The sequence below is a fragment of the Ursus americanus genome, chromosome 29 (assembly GCF_024610735.1).
Source record: "Ursus americanus isolate L20-20 chromosome 29, mUrsAme1.1.p, whole genome shotgun sequence".
In the NCBI taxonomy this organism is placed as follows: Eukaryota; Metazoa; Chordata; class Mammalia; order Carnivora; family Ursidae; genus Ursus; species Ursus americanus.
In genome coordinates, this window is record NC_142155.1 from 32,108,765 (window position 1) to 32,126,262 (window position 17,498).

At 54.3% G+C, this 17,498-nt stretch overlaps 1 long non-coding RNA gene across 2 annotated transcripts in view; it reads left to right on the forward strand.

Moving 5' to 3' along the window:
* LOC148107527 (uncharacterized) overlaps positions 1 to 17,236 on the forward strand; it is a 31,570-nt gene extending 14,334 nt beyond the window's left edge. Inside the window, exons 3-6 of one of the 2 annotated variants that reach the window (XR_015722288.1) lie at positions 8,392 to 8,542; positions 9,718 to 9,825; positions 14,019 to 14,135; positions 14,689 to 17,236. This is a non-coding gene — a long non-coding RNA (uncharacterized LOC148107527). The remainder of the gene's footprint in view (positions 1 to 8,391; positions 8,543 to 9,717; positions 9,826 to 14,018; positions 14,136 to 14,688) is intronic. The other variant, XR_015722289.1, reaches the window with a different exon arrangement.
* Positions 17,237 to 17,498: the final 262 nt, after the last annotated feature.

Sequence of the window (17,498 nt, forward strand, 5' to 3'; positions counted from 1 at the left end):
GTATTTGCTAAGTGTAAAAGCAAGTGGCAGGACCTTGCTTAGATGGTGTTAGTCAGCAAAGGGTACCCCCTTGGGCTGCATCAGCATCCTGCAAAGACTGTTAGAGACCCCAAATCTTGGGTGACCTCAGAAGAACTGGGTCAGGAACCCTGGGGCTGGGGCCCTGCAGTCCAGTTTACCATGATCTCGAGGGGATTTGGATGCCTCCTCAAGGCTGAGAAGTACTGGAGAGGAGAATGTCACTATTTGTGTAAAAAAGGGATATAAGTCTATCTGCCCTCTGTTTCAAAAATTTCAGGGATTCACTCGGAGCCGATTGAGGTGAACTTTGACTTTTCATTTTTTTCTGCTTCTGAACTCTTCAGACATTTTCTCCTGAGAGTATATTGCCTTGATTTTCTAAAAAAAAGTAGGTAATAAACAAGCTACCCAAATGGAGACACAAAATGTCGTCTGTAACACACAATGGAATATTACTCGGCCTTAAAAAGGAAGGCAGTTCTGACCCCTGCTACCATGTGAGCAAACCTTGAGGACGTAATGCTAAGTGAAATCAGCCAGCCGCAAAAGGACAAATACTGTATGACTCCACTTTAATGAGGTACTAAAATCACAGAAACAGAAAGTAGAATGGTGGTTGCAGGGGCTCTTGGGGGCAGGGGGGCAGGAAGAATGAGAAGTTTAGTGGGTAGAGTTTCGGTTGGGGAAGATAAAAAGACTTCTGGAGAAGGATGGCGGTAATGATTGCACAACAGTGTGAATCACTTCATGCCGCTGAACTGTGCACTTAAACATGCTTAAGGTGGTGCGTTTTATATTCTGTGTGTTTTACCGCAATTGAAAAAATGTTAAAAAAAAAAAAAAAAAAGGAAAGGAAAGAAAGCTACCCGACCAAAAAAGGTGTGTAAAGTAGGGATAGCGATTAAAGCCAGAAGGTTCTGTGAGAGCCTCCCTACAGATTACAGTGTGAGTTTGAGGGCTGGGCTTGGTGACAACCCTTTCTGCTGTAGAGTCTGGGTTGTAGCGAGTCTTGGCATTCGATAAGAGAGAGACCATAGCCTCGCCCACACGATGGGAAGTAGAGCTAATGAACTTGCTGCCTTGAGAGAAGGCATAGGCCCACGATAGGTACAGATAGGAGAGTGGGTTGGGTGGAAGACGCAGAGGCCTGCTGGGCCGTTGCCCCTTTCCTCCTGTCTCGGCTGAGGCCCTTCCGTTGGCTGCAGGGTGGGGCATGGCTGGCTCCCCACGTGGGTCAGGGCTCTGCAGAGAGTGTGGTGAGCCCAGTGGCCCGGAGGGGGATGGCTCGTAGGGGGAGAGGAGGGAAAGAGGGCAGGATGAGCAGAAACTGGCAGGGCAGGGCATGGGTTTCTTGGGGACAAGACTGTGCTCAGACATCTGGGTGGAGCGAGACCTGGCCTTGAAAGAGGGATGATCCTAGGGGAGTGGGTGAGAGAGGAGGGGGCCCTGGCGAAGCTGGACCTAGCACAGCCAACTGGCTGGGGCCCAGAGGCGGAGGATGGCATGTGGGCTTCTTCTGGCCCTCCTGCCGGCTTGGGGGAGAGGACTCCTGCATCAGGCTCTGGAACTTCAGAGATGGCCCATTCTGGCAGGTCTGCCTGTATACTCTGGACCCTCCCTCTCCAGGCACCGGGAATCTGGGGCTGCCAGGAACCGAGAAGGGGAGCTTGTGGCCAAAGAGGGGCCTAGAGATAAGAAGGCCTTGCAGCCGGCCTGGTCAGGTTGAGAGGGCAGTGTAAAATGAAGGGAAAGGGGAGAGAATCTGGAGAATCTGACGAGCTTCTGTGTGTTCTCTAGCCCGAGGGCAGGAGAAACCAATGAGGGGCCTTGACACTGAGGTTGGAGGCTTCCTGCCTGAGTCCCCCACCCCTACCCCCGGCCAGCCCGCATTCAGCAAGCTCCTTTCAGGAAGCTGGAGAGTAGTCCCTGACCTCAAGGAGCTCACAGCCCGCCTGGAAGAGGGGCCGCCCTAACTCAGGCACAGCGGGTGCTGACCGCAAGCCTGGCCTGCTCACCCCAGGGCTGGATCTGCCTGGGTCTTCGACAGTCCCAGCGCGTCCATACAGTGCGGTTGGTATCTCAGGGCACTCTCAGCCATGGCGATGTCCAATTCTCAATGCTGGGTGGGGAGACACAGACTCTCTGATCCCACCAGCCTGGAGGTGGGGTTGTCAGTGGAACAAGGAAGGCCAGAAGCCATTGCTTCCTCTGGGCCATGCCAACTCCAGCACTGTATAGCCTTGTGGTTCATTTCCCTGAAAGAGGTTCAGGAGGTCAGAAGGAGGCAGAGAGCAGCAGGGTCAAAGACTGGGGAGAGCCTTGCTACTGGTATGGAAAGGTGCCTAAGGGTACGGGGATGGATTTTGGGCCCGTCCACCCTGTTTCCTTCTTCCTTTACTACCGAATGTATCCCCTCTAGGATGGGGCTGCCCTCTCGCAGTGACCCACTGGGGTAGGAGGCCTCTCCTCTTCTCTAATCCAGGGGCCAGCATGTTGGAAAAGGGCTGACTAATAGGGTTGGGACCCACTTCCTGTGCTGATTTGGACTCACGGAAGTAGAAGCCTGCCTAGCCTGGCCTTTCCGGGCCACAGACGCCCAGGCTTCTCTGCGCCTCCCCATGCTTAGCTTTGGATCTAGGGGGAACTGGACATGCGCCCCTGCGGCTGAGGACAGCGAGATGTGAGATGATGATGCTGGGACTGCCCGCTCTTTCAGCTGGGCCCTGCACTCACATCCGGTGGGGTCACCCTACCCAGCAGATCATTCAGCATGAGATACTAGGGCTAGACGGCAGGAGGGACCGCTCAGAGGGGTGAGTGGGTAAACTGGGAGCAGGTTGCTCACTGAGGGAGTCCCCATCAGTGAGTATAATTGTCCTCCTTCAGATTGGGGGTTTGCTGAGAAGCTGATCCCCTCTACCCCAACCAGTCTGGAAAGCCCAAATGATAGAGATGGAGGATGAATCACCCGCTCTAAAGCTAAGGGCATCCGCTTCAGATCCAGTTGGATGGGAAAGATAAGCCTCTGTCTTCAGGGAAACCACAGCTGAGGGGGCAACACAGCCCTGCCCTCAGGGACCCCAGTCTGAGGGGAGACACAGCCCAGTCTGAGGGGAGACACAGCCCTGTCCTCAGGGAGCCCCAGTCTGAGGGGAGACACAGCCCTGCCTCAGGGAGCCCCAGTCTGAGGGGAGACACAGCCCTGTCCTCAGGGAGCCCCAGTCTGAGGGGAGACACAGCCCTGTCCTCAGGGAGCCCCAGTCTGAGGGGAGACACAGCCCTGTCCTCAGGGAACCCCCGCTTGATGGGAAAATGCCATGTTCTCCTTACTTCTTCCCTCCTTGGTGTGTTATTTTCCCTCCCTAGCCCCATCCTCTATTCTCCTGGAGATTTCCTTCCCTAGGAAAGATTGGGTGGGGGGTGTCAGAAGCGCCTGTCTGGCTCTGCCCCCTCCTTCCTGTTGACTCCAAGCCTGCTCACCATCCCTGTGTAAAGCCCACGAAACCTGAGTGTGAGGGCTCCAGGCGGGAGACTGAGTCATGGTGACTCAAGGGTGAACTGAACCCCCATCCCCATGACAGCAGTGCTTGATTGAGAGGTGGCACGAGAGCCAGGGGTAGGAAAAGAAGGGGCACCTGCTGACTCCAGGCCCCTTCTTTCCTCTCCTGTGGGTGCTGGGACTGCGCATGTGTGCAGGAGAGCATGTGGAGCTTGCAGCCCATGTCCTCTGCACTCGGCAGACATGTGAGGCTGGAGTGAATCATGGAGCAAGAGTGGATGTCTGGAAGCCAGATGTGGCCCAGCTGTTCGGGGCAAGGAGCCCAGCCACCCCCAGACCAGATGTGGCAGCACTTCCCTCTCCCTCCACCCTCTATCTTCCAGGCTCTCAGAGCATTTCTGGGCAAGATCCCCACCCTGGGCCCAACTAAGGATTCTGTCTCTCTACTGTGAGGAGTTATTCTCCCCCCATCAGTAAGGCTTCCCCAAGTGGGTAAGAATAGGCCTCCACATAGTCACATGTACCCCATCCTCTTTCGCATAAGCCTGAGTGTTCACCGGCACAGACGCCCTCAGACAGAGAGCTCTTCCAGGGCAGAGGCCATGTCTCCTCCATCAGATTAGAGGGTCTGAAGGAAGACAGAAGGTGCCAGCACACAAATGCACGTGCTCACTCAAGCATGTGTTCCTGTAGACATGGATACCCGAGTTGGCGCTGCCTGAGGGCAGAGGCTGAGTCTCCCCATCATACTGTAATTTCCCTTAGGCGGACGTCAATCCAACTTCCTCCTCATACTGAAAGTTCCCTGAATGTAGACCTCCTTTCCTTCCCTGTCAGACTGGGGTCCCTGAGGGCAGGGCTGTGTCTCCCCCTCAGACTGGGGCTCCCTGAGGGCAGGGCTGTGTCTCCCCTCAGACTGGGGCTCCCTGAGGGCAGGGCTGTCTCTCCCCTTAGACTGGGGTCCCTGAGGGCAAGGCTGTGTCTCTCCCCTTAGACTGGGGTCCCTGAGGGCAGGGCTGTGTCTCTCCCCTTAGACTGGGGTCCCTGAGGGCAGGGCTGTGTCTCCCCTCAGACTGGGGCTCCCTGAGGGCAGGGCTGTGTCTCTCCCCTTAGACTGGGGTCCCTGAGGGCAAGGCTGAGTCTTGCCCCTCAGTCAGCTTCCTCCAGAGTCCCTGGAGCTAAGGTTTGCCACAGTTCCCTTCCTTGTGCTGTTCAGTCATCTCCTAATTTCTTGAGGCTTCCCTATGTCTCCTGTGGTCCCTCCTGTGGTCACTTCACTCCCAGTGGCTAGGAATCTCCCAGCAGATTCCCAGCATCTTCAACATGGCTGGTGACTCAGCCTCCTCAGCCTTTCTTCCCCTGCCGGACCAGCCTTAGGCCTCACATCACGGTGGGGAATCCCCCGTTTCCCTCCTTCTCTGACGTCTAGGCCTGTCTCCTATGTCCTCCAGTCAGGACGGCCCCCTCCCGGCCCACACACACTATCGTCCTAATCTACCAGCAGAGATCATGAGAAGGGAGCGTGTCACACATGAGGCTTCATTTTGTCTTCACAAGCCTGGGATGTAGATAGGGCATGTGATCTCTATTTGACAAGTGAGGAAATGGGCTCAGAAAGGTCACACAGCTCCTGGGTGGCCGACCGGAAATGAGAGCAGCGCCTGACTATGCATGTGCTCAGCCAGGTAGCCTGGATGACATGGCTTGCTTAGCCTCTGCTCTCAGGGAGCCTCATGTTGGAGTGTCTGTGTCTAAGGAAGCACCTTTCCTGTCTTCCTTTAGACCTGCTAATCTGATGGGGGAGACACAGTGCCTGCCCTCAGCCCATTCTCCTCAGCTCCGCTGCAGGTGCTCACAGTCTCCCTGGGGAGAAGACAGGGATACCCCAGTGCCCGTGGTTAAATGACAGTGCTTGGGATGTGACAGGGGCTCTGCGGCTGAGCGAGCTAGTGGCTTGTAGCAGAGCCTGAGTGCCAGGGAATGGAGCTGCTCTGCGGGTTTGGCCTGAGGGAGTGCAGGCTGGTACGGTGGCCTTCAACCAGCCAGAGGACGTTCTAATCACTCAATGGAAGGACACGGAGTCTGCGAGGTGAAGGGGAGTGGCACCTTCCATGCGTGGGGCACACGCTGTAGCCGCCCCTCACTACCTCACCTTGAACAGTGTATCGGTGAGGAAACATGGACCCAGGGATGAGCTTCTCTTGGCTAGAGTACACACTTCCTGGCTTTGAGCCCATGTCTGTCAGACCCCAAAGCCATCACTCCCCTGGGGTGGGAGGCTGAGCATTGCCCAGTCCCATCCCTGCTCCTGCAGCATTCTATTGAAGAATGGTTTGGCTTTTGGCTGAGCCTCCCTGGGTTTGAATTCTGACTCTGTCCCTACCTGCTGTGTGGTTGCGGTAAGTTACTCGATCTCTCTGTGCCTCTGCTCCCCCATGTTTCCAATGGGTATAATGTAACAGTACTTATACTGACGTATACTTGGTATTTGTGAGCTGGTGACCCAGAATACTCATGAAGATTTCGGCCTCTTCTTTCTCCCCCACCCCAACCCTTGCAGTCCAAGAGGAGAAAAGCAGTTAAGAATTGGGACTTGGCAAGATGGGGCTAAGGTGTCTCTGGGGTGGGGATATTCCCCAGGGGGTACTCGGGGCCTGCTCGGGCCCCTCCTTGGGATAGCGGGGGGGTGGTGGGGGGACCAGGAAGCCTTACTTCCCACTGGTGCCCTCCATCCCTGGCCTCTGGTCCCCTCCCCACCGCGGAGTGTAGGCACGTGGGCTTCTGGCATGTACCCGGTGATAAGGGCCACCCAGCAGGCAGGACGTGGGCTACGTGAGGGTGCAGTGGAGGCGGCAGCTGCCTGCCCAGCTCCAGGGGCCAAGGCCGGGAGGCTGGGCCGTGGGGTCCATTGTCTGGCCTCCCCCCCTCTGGCGAGCACAGGCTCAGCAGCAGCCGGCAGCGGGCTCTTGGCAGAAGCTCCGTCCTGCTCCCCCCACGCAGGCACGCCCTGGCCTGCACGTCCTCGCCTGGGCCTCCGGCCACCATGGTGCGGCCCGTGCGCGGGCTACTGCTGCTGCTGGCCTCCAGGGGGCACTGCTTGGGCACCTGGGGAGACCTTGCAGGGGGAGGCAGGGTTTGGAGGCCTCACCCTGGGGTTGTCTGGGACTCAGTCCACCAGGATGGGACAGACTGGGAAGAGGGCAGAGAAAAGGTGGTCCACTGGGCAGGTGGTGGGGCAGGTGGTGGGGCAAGGTGACCCCCGGCTGCAGCGTGGGGAGTTATTGCAGTGTCAGTTTTGTGGATAGAAAAGGGAGAAGGGTGCTGGGGCCAACTGGCGGGGTGACTAGGCCTCCTCTCTCGCGTCTCACTTTCCTGAGCTGTCCAACGAAGGGACTGGAGAGGACCCACCTCTGGGTTCAATGTTCTGTGATTCATGGCATCCTTGTTCTTCCTGGTTGAGCTCAACCCCAGTTGAGACTAGTGGAGACAATATGGGGCATGTCCCGATCTGTGTTTCCCTTTCCCCTTCTCCATCAAACTGGGGCGAGCTCCAGGGTGCCTGCCTGCAGCCCAGTGCCCTTGGGAATCATTGAGGTGAGGCCTGACAATTCACTTGCCCCTCAGAGCCTCCAGCCCCGGGCCTCCCAGGGCTGGAGATATGGCCTCTGATCAACAGGTTAAAAATAACCCCCATGGACTCTTCTCCCTCCACAGGAATGATGTTTGTGCTGGCATCTGCGGCCCCTCTGGGCCTGCCAACTTCCACAGCATGTGACATTGTCAGGGGACCGTAGGTGTGAGGAAGTCAGCCGGAGGGGTTCGTGCTGCCCTGCCTTAAGGTGAAGGCATGCTGCAGGGGTCAGAGATGGCTGGCAGGGCCGCCTGTGGCCATGGGGCTGCCACGGGGCTGGGGGCACGTGACAGGCGGGGTGAAGCCCACTTGTGGAAGCAAAATGATACAGACTGCAGGCAGGTGCTGGGCCGGGGCTGCGCAGGGCAGAGCCGTCCGGTCCTATCGTCTCCAACCCTCAGATCCCAGAGTCAGCAAGAGGGAACCACAGGATTGTGGTATCAAGGAATTCTAGACTTGAAAAGAACTCGAAGAGATCCTCTCAGCCCGATTCCTGCCCAGGCAGGAGAAAAACAGCAGCCTACTAGAGAATACTTAGGGAGCTTGTCCTGGGTGCCAGGCTCTCAGCTGCCATCCACTGAGTTAATCCTGGTGGCTCTCTGAGCCCAGCTCGGTTTTGTGTTTGGCTTTGTTCTGTAAACAGAAGAAGAAACGGAGGCCCGCAATTAAGTTACCGACGTCCAGGGTGGCTTCAAACTCATCTCGTAGGATTCTTAAACCCACGCCCCACATCACGACCTTGTCCAGTTCAGTGGAGGTGGGAGCCGAGGCCCAGAGGTTGCTCTTAGAATTGCAAGACCCTTTCAGTCCTGACTCTGTCCACAGCTCCTTGCACGTCAGAGCGTGTCTCGTGGGCAGTCAGAATTCTCCCTTAGGCCACCTGGCATCACAGTGACTTCCATGGAAGCTGATTTTTTCTCGTTTGCTGCTCCAAGGAGACATGCCAGCACTCCGTTCCCCTCGTGAAGTCCCTTCTTAGCCTTAACAGCAGTCTTGCCCATCTAGGACCGCCCCCCCCGTTTTTCCCTGGGGAGTTTTAGGAAGGGCGTCCCTGTGTCTTAGCTGCACTGAAGGCAGCCCTGCGTCTTTCTAGGCAGGACGAGGCAGGATCCTGAGGGGTGGAAGGTGTGGCTCTCCCACGGCGTTTACCATTGACCTGGAGGGTCCCTAAGGGCTGGGGCTATTGTTCTGGAATGAGGAGCCCAGGTCTCTTTCCCTAAGTCTTTGTTCCTCACACCAGGGAAGGATTTCAACAGTGGCAGTAATGAGCCCTGTCGTCCAGTGCACCTGCCCTGCACCAGACCCAGCAAGAAGCACACTGCAGGAGTCGCCCCACTGAATCCTCACGACAGCCAGCTGAAGGGACTTCTACTGTCATCCCCACTGTAGAGGTGAGGAATCCCAGGAACGCCAGAGAGGGGCTCCCGGCTGGAAGCTGTATTGACAGGACGCCACACTGATTCTGCGGGGGGTTTTAAAAAATCCCTTCACACTTGCCTTGAATAGTGAGGCAATAAGTAAGGCCCCCTTCCGAAGCACAGAAAGGAAAACAGAGTTGGACATGGGCAGTGGGTCAGGTTGGCCATGCTGCTCTTCCCACTCCATGAAGCCTGGCTGGCTGAAACATTTGCCCCAGGGTGTTTCCTTCCTTCTGGATATCTTTCTTCATTTCACCCACTTGCCTGACTCCTCCCTCCCTCTCTCCCTTCTTTCCTTTCCTCTCTCCATCCACCCATCCATCCATCCATCCCCAGCTCCTCCCGGAGCTCAGTTCTCCCCACAGGGCTCTGCCTGACCTTGCAGGGCATGCAGGAGGGAACACTCCTCGTGGGGATGTCACATCCCAGACAACTCTTCTATACACCCCCTAGCCACACATGGGTGCGGAGGTGTCTCTACCAGAGGAGGGGCCTGTATCCGAGTTAAGTTTGGTTTATATAAGATAGAGGTGAATTTCTTGCCCCCATGCTTAAAGTCGACAGGTAAACATCCCCGGGCTGGTTTGAAGACTACAGGCTGTCAGGGACTCAGCCCCTTCTCGCTTATTGATCTGCTGGATGTAGTTTCCATTTCCAAGGTCACTTCATTGCTCAAGACGGTTGCTGGAAATCTAGCCAGGAGAAAGGAGGGAGAAAGGGCTGAAGGAGCGCATGTCCCTTCCCTGGACACTTCCTGGACCTCATACCCACACCGCTTGCGTCCCGCTGGCCAGAAGGCGGCCACCCCGCCACACCTAGCTGCAAGGGAAGCGGAGCGCTAGCGTCTTTCTGTCCCCGGGGTCTGGCTGCAAACTGAGGCAGAGCAGGGAACGGTGGATGTTGGGGGAATGCCTGCCACAGGCCCTGGTTCCCTTTAGTTTGCAATCGGCGGAGAGGTGGTAGGGCCTTCCCAGCTCCCGTCATCAAGCAAATCTGATTCTCTCCCTTCTCTGAAGCCTCTGTTCTTTCTGCTACTTAGCACAGCGCCCCCGCCCCTCAACTTATCTCTCTGAGAGGTTGGTTTCAGAGGTTTTAATTATCCGCTGTCAGCTACAATTTGGAAGCAGACGATTCTCCTTCTGATACAGGGTCAGGAGCTCAACAGTGGCCTTACGCTACATCCCAAAGCCTTCGTCATTCCCCTCACTTCATGTCATCACGTGGGCATGTTACGGTCTCATGTCATCACAAGAAGGGTAAGTACGGTACAGTAAGATATTTGGGGAGAGAGCCCACATTCACATAACTTTTATTCCATGATATGGTTATAATTGTTCTATTTTACTATTAGTTATTATTGTTCATCTCCTACTGGGCTTAACTGTTGAATTAAACTTTATCACAGTATGTATGTATAGGAAGAACATGGTGTACGTAGAGTTCGGTACTGTCCGTGGTTGCGGGCATCCACTGAGGGTCTTGGAAGTATCCCCCACAGAGAAGAGGGGACTGCGGTATTTACTGCCCCGAACTGTTAGTGGCAGCGTGCAGCTCCAAGATGGGCTGCCATTGGCTGTTGCTCAGCCACGGCAGACCCAGGCCAATGCACTCATTTATTCCCATGACAGGCCCGAGCAGCTGCTTGTCTTGGTCCCATTTTACAGTTGAAGAAACTGAGGTCCCGAGAAGTTGGGTGACTTCCCAAAAAGCAGCCAGCCGGGCTCTCAGCCCAGTTCCTACATGTTCCTTTCTTTCCCGTTGAGTGTTCCCTGTAGGAGTGAATGCCCTGGGCCCTCTCATGGTCTGACGGGAGGAACTGGAATGGTCTGGGCCCCAGGAAGGGCCTGTATGGGAGGAGAGGGCAGGCAGGGGTGTGACCTCAGTCCGCAGGTGTCTCCTCAGCACTTACTCCGCCTACTCAGGGCCATGGTCAGGGAACATGTATGAGCAGGGACTACTGACAGGCGGCGTGGGGACTTCTGCTGGCCAGAGCTGGCCACTATGGCCACATCCCCGGATGCAACTTTCCCCAGCACGTGAACATCCTAGACCCAGGGGTGAGGAAGGGCAGGGATAAGGTATCCCCTACCATTTCCTCTTTCTTCCTCCTGCCCACCCTAGGGGAGGAGGCAACAGGGGGCTACCCCTACCCCAGCTGGCTGATTTGGGGAGATGGGGGAGGGTGTGCAACCAGCTCGGAGGGAAAGTGGCCAGATTCCGGGCTTCTTGGTCTGACCAGGGCCATCAGGGCCATCCCCCTGCCTCTGGGGGATAGTCCCGTCCTTGCTTGCTGATCCCCGAGGGTGAGGTCATTACTCTGGCCCAGAGTTGGGGGAAGAGCACTGAGCGTAAGCGTGGTCACGGCCGCGACATGTGGTTAGTAATGTTACTGTAATAACTGCTCCCTGATCTCTAGGCAAGAGGAAAGGCTCATGAGCCATGAGTCACAGCTGGCAGTTGACAGCGAGGCTGGCATGCGCAGTTCCAACGGGGTTGTGCTGGGGATGGCCCTGAGACCCAGACATGACCTCTGCCCTCTGGGAGTTCCCGCAGGAAACAGGTGATGACCAGGAAAAGCAGATGTGAGATGAGACGCCTCCACTCTCTGCCCACCTCCACCAGGAAGTCTTCCTTGATTAACTGCTTTGGTATTGCTCTGGGGTTGACCCTGAGTTACCAGCTCTGGCAAGATGGGCTCCTTTTTACTTGACCATCCTGCCAAACGTGAGCACTGAGCACCTATACGTTCTGTGTTAGGGGCAGGAGTGTGGGCAACAATGTGGCACTTTCATTCAAGTCATCCATCATTCAACAAAGGTGCCAGGTGCTCAGGATACGCTGGTGACTCCCCCCCCCGCCCAAGACTCAGTCCTGCTCTCACAGAGCCTGGAGAAGGAGAAACTGAAAGCAAATAGTCACACAGATAAAAAGGAATCACCAAGTGGGCCCAGGGAAGGCAGGGCCTGGGGGCAAGGGCGGCTGGCAGTCAGGGGGCTTCCTGAGTCTGGGCCGCTCCTAGTGGGGGCTGATCCCCTCCCCTGGCAGCCTCTCCTCTGCCGACAAAGGTTCTGCAGGGAGATGGCTGGCCGACACGATGGCACTGTGCCCACCAATGGGGGCCGTGCCAAGCGTGATGTGATGTGTGCTGATCCCTCTCCACTCCTTACTGAAGACCAGCGTCTGCTGCCCCCGCAGCACAGGGAGCCTGGGGCGGCTCTCCCATCATGTCCGGGGGTGTGTTTGGGGGAAATGTCAGAATGGGGAGAGGGATCCCCTTGTGCTGCGAGAAGAGGGGCCAGTCTCAAAGGAGCTCCCCACCACAGAGCTGGTCTTCTGCTCCCAGCTGATGGGGCCCCTGGCATTGTCCGGTGTGTCGGTCCCCTCTGCCTTCCTCTTGTACCCTCGCGATGGACAGAGGAGGTGACCCTGTTGGCCCTGTTGCTCCTCTCACTCCCATACTTTGGACCTTCCACTCCAAAACGTGTTGGAGACATATTTTCTTGCCCTCTTTTCTTGAACCACTCTGCCTGTTTAGGCCCCGGTTCCAGGAGAGAGAGTGAGGGATCCTGGGGATGGAAGGGGGCACGGAGGCAAGGATGTCCCATCGCCCAGAAATAAACAGTGCAGGTTGACTGGGCTCCGTCTCCCTTTTCCTCCTGCAGCCTGTCGGCCTGTCATCTGAGATGGGGACGGTGCTGGGTAGAAGGAGGTCCAAACCTGGGAGCAGCTATTGGATTTAAATATAGGTTCTTGGGTCCTACTCACAGATACTGGAATTTTCTAGGTCTGGAAGAATCTTAGTTAAAAGTCCCTCAGGGGGCGCCTGGGTGGCTCAGTCATTTAAGCCTCCAACTCTTGATTTCTGCCTAGGTCATGATCTCAGGGTCGTGAAATTGGGCTCCGTGCTGGGTGTGGAACCTGCTTAAGATTCTCTGTTTCCCATCACAAGAGCTCTTTCTCTTTCCAAAAACAAAAAACAAAAAACAAAAACCCACAAAAAACCCCACCAAAACTCCCTCAGCATTTGTGACATCAATGACTGGGGATCACAGTCTGCTTTTGAGGAAAGAGCTCAGATTCTGGAGGCCTCCTGGCCTTGGGTTCTGACCGCAGCTCTTCCTCTTGCTCTCTGGGTGATTTCGGACACTTCTTCTCGAGGCCCTGGCTTCACATCTGTAGAGTGGGACCGCAATACCTCCCTTGAACTCAGTGGCCAAGTGCAGAGCAAGCACTAGCCTCAGGCCTGGCGCACGGCAGGAGCCCAGGAAAGTGTGCATTCTCCGCGTTCAGCCAGGCCGTCTTCGGGATTTGGCTGGCTCGGTCACTTCCTGGTTAGCTTGAGCCCCTCGTCCCTCCCACCATTTGGGGACTATGGGGGGGGGGTGAGAGAGGAGACTCAGAGGTTGGGAATAATGGATATGCAAGGGGAAGCACCCCAGAGGCTGCTGCTGCTGGTGACCATTCACCAACACCGGGACTTTCACCGTAAAAATAGTCACCTACACCAAACACATAGCGCTGTGTGTCAGGCACCATTCTGAGTCCACTAAGGACGCAATTCTCCTGAGGAAATGTTATTCCATTTTACAGATGGGGAAGTCAAGGCACAGAGGGGTTACAGAAGGAGCTCGAGGTCACACGGGCCTGTGATGGGCAGGCCTGGGGCTTGAACCCAGGCAGCCTGGCTCTTAACTACTTCTTCTCTCTGGCATAGGGCTCCCTGGGGAGTGGGGTGGACTTGCCTTCCCTTCCCGTGCCTCTGTGGAAGGTTCTGGGGCTGGGCTGTGCTCTGGTGGGAAGAGGCAGGCCCCGGTTGCCCCTGTCTGGGGTCTCCCGGGCTGCAGCAGCTCCTGCCCGTCCTACCCTGAGTGTCCCCGCTCCTCTGTGGTTGCCGCCTCCACCCCGCTCTTCCTCCCTCAGGTCAGTGTTCGTTTTCCCCAGCTGTTAGCATCTGGACCCCCCAGGAGCTGTCGCTGGACTCTGCCTGCCCAGCCGGCCTCGGCTCAGAGCCCAGTGATCAGGGAGAGGTGAGGAGCCTCCCATCTGAACTCCATCCTGACCCCATGGCCCAAGACCAGTGGCCACTGTTCCCTGCTCCCTCAGTCCTCAGGGGCTGTGGGCATGAGGGCACTGGCACCCCCCCCCCCCCAGCTGCTGTTTATGACCCGGTAAATCACTTGTCCCCACCGTCGGCCTTAATGAGGGCCAGGACCCACTAAGACACCCCAATTAACCACACCATCTGTTTTCCTTTAAGTGGAAACAGTGTGGCTGGTGAGCAAGAGCCCAGAGTGAGGATGCTGTGGGGTGGGCTCAGGGATTGTTTTCGTCCCGGGAAATGACTTACCGCTCTCCCTGCCCCCACCTCTGCTGGACCCAGAGGTTGGCTCCTCTCCCTCAAAGGAGAGCCTGGGGGCCCCCGAAGGACACAATTTCTGTCCCACCACAGCTGGCTTCCGCAGCAGGCTGGATTTGGGTTCGGCGGTGACTCAGATGGGATGCAGGGGGCCCCACTGCGTACAAGCTTCCTGGAGATTTGGGAGGCCAGATGTCAATGTCAACAAAGGTATTTGAGTACAGGAGTGGGCAGGAGGCAAGAATGGGAAAGGGAAGCCAGTGGTTGGTGAGATCATTCCCGAGCAATCTGTGTATTCTTTCATTGATCCATGGGTTTATCGAGCACTTCCCAAGTGCCCAGCGCTGATTGGGCACAGAGATGTGTGAAAGAGGGCCTTTGGGGAGCCCAGAGGTCAAGGCTCTTCCTTGACCTCTGGAGGAAGTGTTGGACTTAGGAATTAGCCCATTTCAGCTCCAGCTCTCTCCTGAGTTCAATTCCCTAGGTCAGCACCCCGGTGAGCGTGAGAGCTAGTGTAAACATTGGAGCAACGGGTTGGGGATAGAAGTTGGAGACAGGAATCAGGAAGCATCAGGAATAGTTGGTGAAATGGGTCAATGAACAAATGTTTAGGTGGGGAAATTAGCAGGTAGTGTTAGAAAGCTGTGGGGTGGCGTTCGGGCTGGATAGCTCCCTAGGGAGTATAGGGCAGAATGGACCCCAGTTGGACTTCAGCAGGAAGGACCTTCATTCACTTCTCCCTCAAATACAGAAGCAATCACAGAGCCTGCATCCCCTTCTGCACCATGGCAGGCATACCGGCTGGTCAGAGCCCTCTCTCCTTCGGAGTCCAGAAGCAGCCTCACGTTTCACTGCACCCTGGTCCCGGCCATCACTACTAATGGCTCAGAACTGACGTGAAATGAAGATCTATCCACCATTCTGGGCTGGGATTCAGACATGCACAAGGGTCTAAGGAAACTCCGAGAAGAAAACCCTCCAAAGAGAAGAGACGGTTGGGAGAATCTTGGCTGAGTGACAGGGCTTCATGGTCAAAGGGCAAGCGAGGGCGGTTCTAAGCAGGGCGGGCGACTGTCACAGGATTTGCCGGGACCTGACTGTCTGGTAGACCCGCCTCTGCGTCTGCGAGAGGGAACAGAAGAGGGAGTGGGGAGTAGAATACAAAGCCCGGTTTACCAGGACTCTGCAGGGGACAGAATCCACTTTGGTGGGTTTAAATGGATTTGTTACAGAGTGTGAAACTGCAGAACTACTGGAAGGCCAAGGCCAAGGACTCAGGGTTGAGTTTCAGGAGCAGCTCTCAGTGCTACACTGCAGAACTGGGCCACGGAAGGAGCTGCTGTGTCTTTAGTGACCATGAGCTCATACGCTCCGGAGCCACACGGACCGTCATGATCAGGAAACTGCTCCTGTGACCGGCTCCACACTGCACCTGCTGAAGGGTCCACACTAGTAGGTGGACATCCAGGGCTTCCCCTTCTTCTTCGTTTGTTTCTTTTTTTTTTTTAATGCCAGTGTCGTTAACATACAGTGTTCTGTTAGTTTCGGGTGTACAATACACTGATTCAGCATTTCTGTACATTACTCAGTGCTCATCAAAATACTTGTACTCTTAATGCCTTTCACCTAGTTCATCCATTCCCTCACTGACAGCCATCTGTTTGTTCTCTATAATTAAGAGTCTGTTTTTTTGTTTTGTTTTGTTTTTTGTTTGTCTCCCCCTTTTCCCCTTTGTTTGCTTTCTTTCTTTCTTTTTTTTTTAAAGATTTTATTTATTTATTCGACAGAGATAGAGACAGCCAGCGAGAGAGGGAACACAAGCAGGGGGAGTGGGAGAGGAAGAAGCAGGCTCATAGCAGAGGAGCCCGATGTGGGGCTCGATCCCACAACGCGGGATCACGCCCTGAGCCGAAGGCAGACGCTTAACCGCTGTGCCACCCAGGCACCCCTGTTTGCTTTATTTCTTAAATTCCACATACGAGTGAAATCATATGGCATTTGTCTTTCTCTGACTGGCTTATTTTGCTTAGCTTTGTACTCTCTAGCTCCACCCATGCCATTGCAAATGGCAGGGTATCATTCTTTTTTACGGCTCAATAACATTCCATTGCGTATATAGACCACATCTTCTTTATCCATTCATCAGCCGGTGGACACTGGGGCTGCTTCCACAATCTGGCTGTTGTAGATACTGCTGCAATAAACACAGGGGTGCATATAGCTCTTCAAATTAGTGTTTTCATCTTTGGGTAAATACCCAGTAGTGTGATTTCTGGATCATATGGTAATTCTGTTTTTAATTTTTTGAGGCACCTCCAGACTGTTTTCCACAGGGACTGCACCAGTTTGCGTTCCCACCGACAGTGCAAGAGGGTTCCTCTTTCTCTGCATCTCACCAACACCTCTTGTTTCCTGTGTTGTTGGTTTTAGCCATTCTGACAGGTGTGACTGATATGTCATTATAGTTTTGATTTGTATTTCCCTGATGATGAGTGATGTTAAGCACTTTTCATGTGTCTGTTGGCCATCTGCATGTCTTCTTTGGGAAAGTGTCTATTCGTGTCTTCTGCCCATTTTTAATTGGATTATTTGATTTTTTTGGTGTTAAGTTGTATAAGTTCTTTATATATTTTTGATACTAACCCTTTATTGGATATGTCCTTGGCAAATAGCTTCTCCCATTCTGTAGGTTGCCTTTTAGTTTTGTTGGTTGTTTCCTTTGCTGTGCAGAAGATTTTATTTTGATGTAGTCCCAATAGTTTATTTTTGCTTTTGTTTCCTTGCCTCAGGAGACATACATAGAAAGATGATGTTACAGCCAACATCAGAGAAATTACTACCTGTGCTCTCTAAGGTTTTTTGTCATTTCAGGTCTCACCTTTAGGTCTTTAATCCATTTTGAGTTTGCTTTTGTGTATGCTGTGAGAAAGTAGTCCAGTTTTCTTCTGCATGTAGCTGGCCAGTTTTCCCAGCACCATTTGTTGAAGAGACTGTCTTTTTCCCATTGCATATTCTTTCCTGTTTTGTTGGATATTACTTAACCATATAATCGTGGGTTTATTTCTGGGCTTTCTAGTCTGTTCTATTGTTCTGTGTGTCTATTTTTGTGCCAGTACCTTATTGTTTTGATTACTACAGCTTTGTAATATAACTTGAAATCTCGAATTGTGATTCCTTCAGCTTTGTTTTTCCTTTTCAAGATTGTTTTGGCTGGGGATGCCTGGGTGGCTCAGTAAGTTAAGCATCTTCCTTTGGTTCAGGTTCAGATCCTGGCGTCCTGAGATGGAACCCTGCATCAGGCTCCCTGCTAGGGGGGGAGTCTCCTTCTCCCTCCCCCCCAGCCCTCCCCCCACTTATGCGCTTGTGCTCATGCTCTTTCTCTCTCTCAAATAAATAAAATCTTAAAAAAAAAAAAAAGATTGCTTTGGCTATACAGGGTCTTTTGTGGTTCCATACAAATTTTAGGATTGTTTATGCTAGCTCTGTGAAAAATGCAGCTGGTATTTTGATAGGGATTGCATTAAATTTGTAGATTGTTTTAGGTAGTATGGACATTTTAACAATATTTGCTCT